Consider the following 12072-nt stretch of genomic DNA (forward strand, 5'->3'; position numbering starts at 1 on the left):
ACCCTTGTGGACTCATCATTCAAATGTACTGCACCTGTCACCTGTGTGCTAGCATTCTGCTAAGGATCAATTTACATAACCTCATTTAATGGTTCATAAATCATACCCATTAAGCCCAGCTAACAGGAACCAAGGGTTCTAATTTATGCTGCCTTTCATAGCAGAAAATTGGGAGGCTGGAGCCTGTGGATAAAGAACCCAGGTCTTGCCTTTGATTGTTGATTGTGATGGTAAATGTATGGATGATGAGAACAGATTTTCACTTTATTGATTTCCTGCCAAAGCACAGCATGCTTTATTGTGAAAGGGGGCCTTTTGGCAGCAGTGCTAAAAGTGGCAGTTGTTTAGGAGCCCTTTGCCAAGATGACATCTAAGACAATACCGAGTGGTAAATACTAAAATAATATCAAGCTGAAATGTTAATTTTTAAAAAGAAACATCCCCGAAGGTTGATAAAATCAATGATGTTTTCTACCCCAGAGCACCTCGCTAATAAACATGAAGCCAGGTGATTACTGTGGGGTATTAATTTTTCTAAAATCTATTTTTCTTAAATTCTGTATTCTATTATAAATTATTCATGGTATTTCAGTCAAAGTAATGCAGATGTTTGAAGCCCGCTGTAGAGTGACAGTTCAGCCAGAGTTGTGTGCTGGGCCTGTCTTGAGCTTTGTACTCTGATCCTCCCTTTGATTAAATACCTGGAAATAGCTTTTTCTGTCATTTGATTTTCCATTTTTAAGTTCTATTATTTAGTAGGTGGCTGAGTGCCGTATTGAGTGTATTGCCAAATGGAATATGCATATGCATAGGCATACAGCAGTCTTCCCACATGAGTTTAGGCAGGATCTCAAAATACCAAAAATAGTCTTGGTATTACTTCCCAGAATGAAACAATCTCTGTTGGTTGGTTCCCCTTGCCTAACTCAAAATTGCACCCCTTCATTTCAGTTTGGTCTATAATTTTCTCCTTACAAGTAAGAAATCCTACTTTTTCTTTTTTCTTAGGACAGACTGATTCTCAACAACTGGAAATTTAACCCCCAATATTGCAGATGGACAAATAACTTTGCTGGCCTGAGAGTACAGTCTGTGTCTTCTGCCAGCTGTGGTACTCATTTAGTAAAGACTAACAGCATGCTAGGTTCCTTCTGCTTTTCGAGCTACACTTTAGGAATTAAAATCTTTGTCTTGAAAGATGCTGACCATGATCTGGGGAAATACTGGGGTTACTGAATAGTCTTGATGTAAAAATCTTGCTCAGAAAAAACCCACAATCCAGTGGTTGGGGCTGTAGCTGAGCTGGGAAACTTGCTGTTGAGGTACACATAGATTTCCCTTGTGACTTCACCAGAACTCTATTCACAAAATGCACTTATTTTCAGTAAATTCCTAGAATAAAATACGTACCTAGACAACAGAGGAGGCATTAAAGCCCAGCTACCTGCTTCCCTCCACCATTTGTGTTGCCCTGTCAACTGAGCTCAAGAATTGCATCCCATCTTTTTATGTGCTGCTTTCAACTGGTGGCCATCCATCACAGCTCTGTAGCACAAAGAGACATCACCAAGCCCAGAGCAAGTTATGGCTTTCTGGTAGTTTGAGATGGACTTTGAAGTCTTCATCTTGGAAAGAACATGAATAAAAATCTTCAATAATGTATCAAAATCCTCTACCTATTTCTCTGTGTTACGAAAGGCACTGTATTCTTTCCTGCCTATGTTTATGCAGACCTTAGTCTATTAAGTGTGTTCTATGAGATCTATACGAATGAGATCCAGGCATGACAGAGGAACACTTCATAGATCCTGATAAGTCTTAGGATAATGGGGTAGTTTGCCAGTATCAAGATGGATAAACTGGGCAGCCCAGCACTTATAAACCCAGGAAAATAGAAAATTAGGTGTTTCTTAGGAACACATTCATGGACAAACAAGGATTTTGAGGAATTTAATCCTGGGCTTTGAGGGACTCATAGTTGTCCTTTTGTAGAGTTAGATTGTCAAGCTCCGAGAGTTAGTTTTGGTTATTGTTGCTGGGGTAGTTTTGCACATCACTACTGTGAGTTGCCTGCCTCACCTCTCTCCTGCAGGTAACTAACCCTGTCTCAATAATGGCAAAAAGAATATGTGACTATACTTCAGCCATTCTAATTTCCAACTCTGGCTATTCATGGCTGTTGAAGTTTGTACTGAGGCTGAAATAGAAAGTGCAGCAGCTGGGGAATGAGCAAACCTCTCTTCCTGCAATGGTGGCAGCAACCTCTGTCAAAGGAAAAGGGAGAACAGATGGAACAAGAAATGTCTTAAACCAACATATTTGTTTACTGTTGTGTGCAGAAGTGGATCACTCAGCCTCTGTCTCTCTTTCCATTTACAAAATGGGGAGAGAGTGCTGGATACATTCAAATGGACAGGAGCAATTAAGTCCACATTAATATCCTGGATTTCTTCTCACAGTAGCAGCATATATTTAAGTGTTTTGCTATATGAATGTTAATTGATTTGCAGATTGGAGTCCTACATTGGTTTCTTTGTCTCACAAAATCTAATATAATATTTTAGAAATGGAAACTGTTGAGTATCCTCTGCTTATTCTAATGCACCTGAGTCCTGGGCTCAAATATCCCTACTGTTCAAGTCTCTGGCCTTCACTTAAACAGAAACCAATAATCCTACTGAAGAGATGGAAGGCTCATGTTAGTAGGTTCATGCCACTGTACTCATTTGCACTTTTGACATAAATAATATTCCAGCTCAAGATTCCAGAGGTGGGGGGTTTTAAACTTGAGTTCAGCTCCACTAAATAAAAATATATTTGGCTATAGGAATTCTGTCACTGAATTTCAAGGTCCAGTTAATAAAAAAAAAACCCCAAGCCCATAGAATATCATTCTTGTTGTTATTTACAACATTCTTGTTGTTATTTACATAAGCATTATTTATTTTTCAGGAGCAGGATTGAGCTGAAGCTCAGTTAAGGAAGCAAGCATCTCTGCAGGTACTGGGCAATGTCACTGGCAAATCTTACTGATCTGTTTTCAAGTGCAACTATACACGGATGTTCCTTATCCTTGCTGACAAAGGTTACTGCTGCTGTAACAAAGAAGCAGAGAGATCATGTGCATACATCTTTAGTTCATTGTCTGAAATGCTATCTTTGTCCTCCTTTCCTGTGGCAGTGATAAGTCCAAACAGAGCAATGGAGACGACACCTTAGGAACTGAGATTGTCACAGACATGGTGTTTGGCACCCACAGTTATTGTTTTCACTTTATTTATGTAAATGAAACAACTGTTGTTTTGATAAGAACTAAAGCAGATCAAGACCTATTCTAATATCTGAAGAATATTTCTTCCCAGGTGGTACTCCTTCAAAGCTTCTGCACATAGCTTGTGCATTGCAGGTGGCCCGCTGACATCACTAGGCCAGATCCACAGCTGACACAAACTCCATTCCAAACAACAGGACTCCCATGACTTGCAGTGGATTATGATCTTAATGAGTGGAGCTAAGCTGATGAGCGACTGTAGCCACCATTTAGGTCAGTCATGTTTTTCCTTTTGACTTCAAGGCAGGCAAGGCTTCACACTAGAGCATTCCCATATAGTGTCAGTGGCATTAATGGATATACACCATGGTGTATAACACTACCCAAGGGCACAGAAAATATGTGGTCTGAATGCCAGGGTTCACCGTACTGCTGGAACTGCCCATGTGCATATAGACCTATTTCAATCAGTTCATAGCAAAACTACTCAAACTTTATTAAGAGAAAGTGAATTTAATGGAGCCATTGAACTGTATCTTTCTTAGCTACCATTTCTCTTCATTCTTCCTTTCCTTATCACAAATGCAAGCCTGACTTTTAAAAGTGCTCCATTTTGATCCAAGTCCAGTGCTGCTATATGGCAGTACAATAAAGGAAAGTAAGAATGCGGTGAAGGAGAGAGAGAGAGCAAGGTGGGAATGTAGGCAGATATCCAAGATATCTAGGGCTGTGACAGAGATGTTGATGTCACATTAAAATTAGGCAGCTAAAACTCCTCTACCAGGTCTTGCCACTCTCCAAGACAGAGCTGTCCAATATGCTCATAAATCTGCCAGTGAAAAGTTCACATCCTCAGACTGACATGTTGTAAGTAACAGAAATTATTAATAGTTTGATCTGACACCTTTAGTTTTACCCATTGACTTGGGTACTCCTGGTGACATTTGCCAACATAGGCTGTCAGAAGTTAATCTTTATCAATTAAAATTAGGTATAGTTTCATTGAAATTGATACATTATCCAGGTACAAATCTGCTGTAAATGGAATAAGGAAATTCTACAAGGCACTATGTATCTAAAATAATGTGGAAAATTCAGTGTCTGACATATTCTTTGTTTTATACAGATGTTAAATAAAACAAACTATGCAATTTTTTTGAGTCAGGTTGGGAGCAGAAATACAAAGTCTGGGCCAAATCTAATATGAGCTTACTCAAATATGATCACACTACAATTCTGTCTCTTAAAAGTAAAGATCATTGTACTTGCAAAACTGTGGCCAAGTATACCCTTTCAGCCATGATCCTATTGATAGAGTTTCTCACTTCTTATTGAGATATGCCCCAAGATTATCCCCAAATCCCAAAAAAACCTTAACATAAAATACCAGGAAAAAAAACCAAGACATCTTGTATGTGCTCTGGTTTTATGACTTTTCTACTCCACAGGACAACTCTGTGCAGCTACTGAAAATGGGTTATATAATTTCTTCAATATTTAGTTCTTTTTAAATAGTGGATTGAAAATAATCCTAAAATATGCCAATATTGATTCAACTGTATTGATTAGAAGTGAAAGAAATGGACTTTTTGAGGTCATGGAAGCCCAAATAATATGAGGGACTTTTAGCTTTTTTTCTAAAGGTGAAAAAGGTTTGTGTAATTGCTCTGCCTCTCCTCCTGCTGCTCCCCACTCTCCTTAGTAATTCCTCAATATGTAGTCTAATTTCAATGAAATTATACAGAAAGGTTGGAATTCTTAAAAGAGCAATTTCAGATTCAAGCTGAGTAGGAGATACATGAAAGCAGGCAGCTGAGCGGGGATGCAAAATAAGTGTCCTCATTGCCAATAAGACTGTGGGACGGCACCAGCCATCAAGCCACAAGACATCAAGGCTAACACAGGAGAGAGACCATAGAACCAGGTTTCCTAATTCTGACATTCACAGAACTATTTTTCTCTGAGGCTTTTACATTCAAATCCAATAATTTATCTACAAACTAAGAGATCTGCTGACTTCATTTTAAAAGAAATTCAAGGGGCTTTTTCCTAGTATCTTCTCTCTCCTTTTGGAAGCTTTTCTGGTCTCCCAATTATAGTGTCTAAATGAATAAATAACTGAATGCAGCTATTTGTATGATTACCAAAACCATGCTGATGGAGCTAGTATGCAAATTCTATTCCAATAAAAGTAGGTTATGCCTTTTGTATGAAAAAGAAAGATGTAGTTAGATGAATTTCAGCAGTGGGTAACTCTCTGTAGAAATAAAATTTCGAACAATTCTGAGGTACCTGGGAGGGGAACTGCATATTCATTTTCATAATAAATATAGGCTGGGTGCAAGAAGCTCTAGTGTTAGCTGCATTTTAAAATAGCTTCACTTAATAAACACATGCGTGCAACTGTAAACATAAACCCTATAGAATGTACTTAGATATTCTTTACTGATCCATCTCTGTAATTGCTACTGCAGCTGATGGATCTTACACATGATAAATTGTGAAAAGAAGTTAAATGCCCAGGTCTGTCAGATAATGACTATCTGTAATTTCTGCTGACTTCTCTTTTAGAAATATTTTTTAAGAATTCAGTTAAAAATCTGTCACGAACCCCTGTTCTCTTCTTCCCTAAGAAAAAGAAGGAAAAAGAGAAGGTGAGTTTGTCTCAATAATATCAGTAGTTTTATCATGCACCTGGTATCTTTAGACAGATTTGAAACACTTTTGATGTGACCTACAAGATCAATAATTATTTCAGTGGATGTTAGTGATGCAGCTTCCTCTCTATATGTTCTTATCTTAGCAAATCAAATTCTTAACATCATTTCAATGTATTTTTCTTTAATTCAATTTGGTTTGTGTAATGTGGGGGCAGGGACTGGATTTTTGATTGTTGGTATTTTTAAGAATTTAAAGGATTTTAATTTAGCTAATTCGGTTGTCACAGTGCAGAAAAAGCTCCGACTGTCATGGGTCCTATCCATTCATGGTGGAACTGCAGGAGACAACAGAATTACACCAGTGATGAATTTTGCTCATTGTGTTTCTTCCACTTAAATTTAATCAACCCTTTGTGAACCTGTTACATTTCAATGAAATTATATGAAACAACTCAATGTGACACAATCCTTTTGTTGAAATTGCCTTGATTCCTCTGGAGATACAGGTATCAACACAAGTCTGGAAGATATCTTCTTTAAGGTTACTAAAATAATTGCATTTTCACTTAATGCTTTTAGGCTTTTAGGTAATAAAATACCTAAATGAATTCGTATGTTAAATTTGGAGTTGGATTGTATGAGTTCAGTGTTATATTATTGCTCTGTTTGTAATAGTATTAATGAGAACTGAATCAAAGCTTTTCTTTACCAAATATAAATGACTGTACTTCTGAAATAAAGTATACTTATCTAGATTCCAGATCACTAGTGTATAAAATTCTGACAATTTATTTTTATATGTTTGATGGATGAGGGTTTTTTAGTTATTTGGATGTAATTTTAAAGTGAATTGGGAATACTGAAAAATAATGTGGTTACATCTAGGGACAAACCCTACATTTTTAAAGACATTTAAAAACTCATTTTAAAAGTTTAGTTGGTAATAGATGCTTAGCAGCAATGTATAAATGGGATAACTAAAATTATTATCCCCTGGGGTTGGAAAGAAGTCCTTTTGTCCCTGCCAGCTTCTGAGGCAGAAAAAAAATATTCTGCAGTTCTTCCAGCTGATGATGTCAAAGCACTCTGCAAACATCAGTGCTGAAATTAACAGTTAGAGCAATTTTCTAGATATAAATCCAAGGTTATTTCTCATTTTTTGTCTTTTCTTTCAAGCACAGGCATGCCAATACCCAAAGCAAGAGACTGCCTATATCACTCTTGCATTGCTACAACCATCAGTTTACAGGGTTCATTCCACACCAGGTCAGTGGTTAAAACATGTCTTTAAAATGGCAATATTAGTCAGGTTACTTCTGCTTGTTCTGTGTTCCTTTTTTTATCTTCCTGACTTCATTTCCATACTTGAGCAATTATCAAAAAGTATGTATTGAAGATGTGGTTTCCTCTAGACCAGACCCCCTAAGTGTACTTCATTTTTGAGTGTACTCCAGGGAAGTTTCATAACTGAGGATCTTGAGCTAAGGGAGACTTTTTCTCTGGCCCACTAACTAGATTCAACAGGTGAGCCAGGAAAGTGCCTCTTCTTCACAGTTGTCTCCTTGGGAACTTACGAAGGGGACTACCAGCTGATTCATCCCTGGAAATACTTTCCTTGGTATCTGAATCTCTCCTGACCATGGAAAGCCCCCATTTCCCTCAAGGATGAAAGTTTAGTGAGGAGTAGATTGAACCTTTGAATAAGCACTCCAAGAACCTGGAAGGGTCTGGGCTTTTGGTTGCTGCTTGTTAAAGACAAGGGTCCACATACTGCAACACATCAATACCACAACACATATCAATAGCATATCAATAACCTCAGTGATTTCAGTAGAGCTATTAAAGTTTAAAAGGAGAGTATTTATAAACATTTGCACAATCAGTGACCCAAAAGTGATTCAGATCTCTTTTTCCTTGTGGTTTGAATTCCCCCATAAACTGGACTATTAGACTCACAGTAATCTCGTCATTATGAAGGCAGGACCTAAAACTGTGAAAGATAAACAGAAAGTTCTTCTTTTCCAATGAAAAGAATTTGAATTTACATTTTTAAATTGCTTTGGGGGTTGGCTTTGAGTGTATGTGTAAAATTGGACAGTGCTAGCAATCTTTGTAAAATAATCATGTGCAGTGTTCACTATATTTTCATCTTCCCAGATACACTTTTCAAAACTTACCTACATCATGGTAATAATAAAATAAATACTATGTTCCTAAAATAACTCTTCAACTGTAAAACAGATAGCAAACCCATTCCTTCTTGCAACAGTGAGCAACAGTGTACTTTCCAGCAACCGCCAAACACTATGAAAATGGTTTCATTTACTTCCAGAATTTGCCAAAAACAGATGATGACTGAAACTGGTAATGACTATTTTCTATTCTCTATCCCTAAGTAATTGACCATTAATTATAATATCAATAGGCTGTGGATAAGTAAAGCAGACACATGTTAGGGCTACATTTCATTTGTAACTGTTTTGTATATATCATAAATCTCTAATATTGGGCTATTGTCACACATGATGAATTATTGTAAGCATGTCAGCACATAGTGGAAGTCAAGTACATTCAAATACTACTCAGTCAGAATTGAATTTGGCATGATAGTCTCATAAAAGGGGACTCAATTGAGAGTTTCCACTTGCCTGCTCTAAACTTGTCACTTGTAGGTGCTAAAGAGCTTGTTGTGTTGGTTTAATTAGTCAACAAATCGGTCCTTACTTGATTGCGTGGTCGTATCACATATGTTAACACTTCACTGTTTGATGGAGATATTAACAAGTGACAAGAGTCTCTTGGTCTATGGACTTTAAAGAAGAGAAGCTCTTCTATATTATTTCATTTGGTCCTGCCAATATTTATTAGATCATGCAGGCTGCAGGCTGCCAACAAGAGAAAGACAACACAAACATTTTTCAGGGTTATGCTCATCTGTATCCCAAAGAAGGGTCACTAAACAATTGATGGTAGAAGAATATAAGTAAGATGAGTGTTTTCTACCACAGCTTAGAAACCCATTATATGATACAGTTTGCTGCAGACCTCCTTGGAGCTTTTTTCACTTAAAGATAATTTATGACAAGAACAGAGAGGTTCTTGAAAATGCTATAGCAACTGGAGCTGAATGATGCCACTCTGGCACTAGATGCATAGTCACCAGAGGCCAGTAAAAAGGAAGTTTGCATTTGTATGAAGAACTGTATTAGTTAAGCATTCATCAGTGTTGTATAAAATATTCATATTACTTGTTGGTGGAAGATTAAACAAAAAAAACTTCAATAATTAAAATGGCTTATTCCCAGGAGTGGGGGGTAGGGAAAAAGTTGGTCCTCTGCAAGTTTGCAAAAGGGCTTGTCTATTCACTTTTTGTATAGCAGCAAACAAAAGAGGAGTGCATACTTTATAGGCTCCACTTGTTTGACCACCATTCTGTTATAGCTTTTATCTGTGCTTTACCAGTAATCAGGTCTCTGAAGCATGGGCTGTAATAAAGAGAAATACATCACATGTAGAAAATCTCCCTAATCATTTTTGGTGAGTCTCTTGCTAGAAAAAGCTATTTTAAGTATTGTGATAGGTGCCATAAATGCTATCTGTCATAAATGCTATCTGTCATAAATATTGACTGACTGGTTGCGGCAATATGAGAAAAATTAGAATGAGAGAGCACCTCTTTAAGTTTGTTATTATAATAGTTAATTTTATTTCTTTCTGTTGGAAAGCTGGGGGACAATTTGAATAATTCCCTTAAGAGGGAAACAAATAGGATTCATATACATAAAACCTCATTGCTTCCATCTTCACTGAAATGTTGCAACCTCCCTACTTCTTAGTTTTCACTATAATGCTTAGGCTGAACTTTTCCTCCCTTTTAATGCATAGACTGATCCTCAAAAGTCATGGTCTGCTACAAGACAGTTGTTTTAAATCACCATGAATTTTTTCACAGTGATTTTAGGTTTTTCATGAAATATTACTGGTACAGGAAAATACACAAAACCAAGTTAAAAAATTCATAATGAACTTTCTCATAATAACCAATGATAGAACAATGTTTTTAAAAATAGTGGTGAAGAAGTTTCTTGCCTTAACTTCTCTATGCACCATTTTGCAAAAATGTTAGGTGCATTCAAAAGCTTGAACATATTATATATTCAAAATATATAATATTTTCATACACCTATGCATGTACATATGTGCACATTTTTGTGATAACAGTAAAATTCTTTACTAGTAAGCATATAAAATGCAATGGCTATTCTAAAGTGATTTTTATTTGTGCGAGTAGATTTTTTTATCTGTGGTTCTCAGATGTAACCTGCATTATCTCAAATTGTTGTATTTAGTTTTAAAGTACTGTTCACTTCTTATTTGGGAATCTGGAGTCAAATGCCTTATATTGTTATAATTTTTGTTGCAATAGTGATGAAGACGACACGTATGTATTTAGGGCTCAGATACTCTGAAAACAGAACAAAATATGATCTTGCTTTTGTCGCAGGAAGATATTTTACCTTTTCTTAGAGTGCAGTATTTTTTATGGTGGATGGTCATATCCTGTAATATGGATTATCAATTTCCAGAGCTTTCAAATTACTCCTGCCCTGGGCAAGAGACCACAACTTTGAGAGATGTTCAAACAAGAATCTTTGCCCAGATGCCCAAAATCTCTCAAAAAGTTTGTGGTAGTGTCAATCCTTCAAATTATTGGGGAACTTCTGTGAATTACTAAGTACCCTTCATTTCTATTGATTGCAGTGAACAGGGGAAAATTCAAAACAAATAAAACTGAAGACTTCAGGGTACATATGAAGTCTTTCAAAGGGATGATTTAATGTTCTAAATTGGTGACCACTTTGGATTTGTTATGAACTAATTTACCTTAATGTTTGAGGGAGCATTTTTTCCCCTGTGTACTAGTTCAAAATTTTCTTCATTGCTTGTTAATTCAAAATACACTTTTTTAATTCTAAAATGCTGTTTTACTCCAATCACTGATCAATGCCTTCTCTTTGTCGTTTACTGTCTTGGTTTTTTTTCTTCAATCAGATCTGTTTAGTTGATTGCTTTTGCTATAGGATGTTATTTTGGTTTGTGGCAGCACTATCCAAATTTCACCTCGTCTATACAGAGTTGCATGACCTTCCCAGTGCCATCATCGTGTCCGACAGCTGTTCTTCCCAAAGCTGATACCAGAGGCTGTTGATGTGAGGCCAGTAGGTCAGTCCAGAGAAACAATGCCCTCCCTGCAGATTTTTGGGGCCTGCTCTTAGGTCCCTCCAAAGCGGTGTCTTTTCCAGGTTGAACAAGCCCCAGTGCCACAGCCGCTCCTTAGAGGGCAAATGCTCCAACCCCTGACCATTTCTGTGGCACTTTGCTGAACTCCCTCCAGCTGATCATTACTTTTCTTGTTACTGGTGCTCCCTTAACTGGACAAAGTGTCTAGATGTGGCCTCTGGGGGCTGAGTAGAGGGGAATAATCACACTCCTGGCTGTGCTCCTGACTATTGCCCTGGACGCTCTTGCACAGGGTCACACACTGAGGGCTCATGTTCAGCTCATGCCCACAGTGCACTGTGCACCAGCTCACCTGGAGAGCAGAGGGACTGCTTCAAGGGACTCTTTCTTCCTGGGGCAGGACTTTACATCTGTCCGTGTTGAATTTTGTAACATTCCCATTGGCTTCTTCTTCCAGCCTATCTTGTGTCTCTTCAGGTGGCAGCCCTGCCCTCAAGAGCATCATCAAGTGGTCCTGCTGGCTTGGTGTCACCGCACACCTAATGAGAGAGCACTCTGCCATCTGCTTCAGATCATTGATAGAAGTGGTTAACAGGACCGGTCCCATGAGAGATCCCTGTTGCACTCCACTTGTAACCAGACTCCAGAGGGAGCATGACTCACTAATCACTACCTGCCGAACCTGATCACCCAAACTGTTATTTACTCAGCCATTTGTTCAACAATCTAGACCCTAACATTCCACCTCAGATACAGAGAATGTTGGAGGGATTGCCCAAGGTCCTGATAAAGACAAGATAAATGACATCCACTGCACTCCCCTCATCAACAGATCCAGTAATTTCGTCATCAAAAGCAATTTGGAAAAGCATGATTTTAACTGCTGACTTTCCAATCACC

This window comes from Coloeus monedula (assembly GCF_965178545.1).
Source record: "Coloeus monedula genome assembly, chromosome: 6".
In the NCBI taxonomy this organism is placed as follows: domain Eukaryota; kingdom Metazoa; phylum Chordata; class Aves; order Passeriformes; family Corvidae; genus Coloeus; species Coloeus monedula.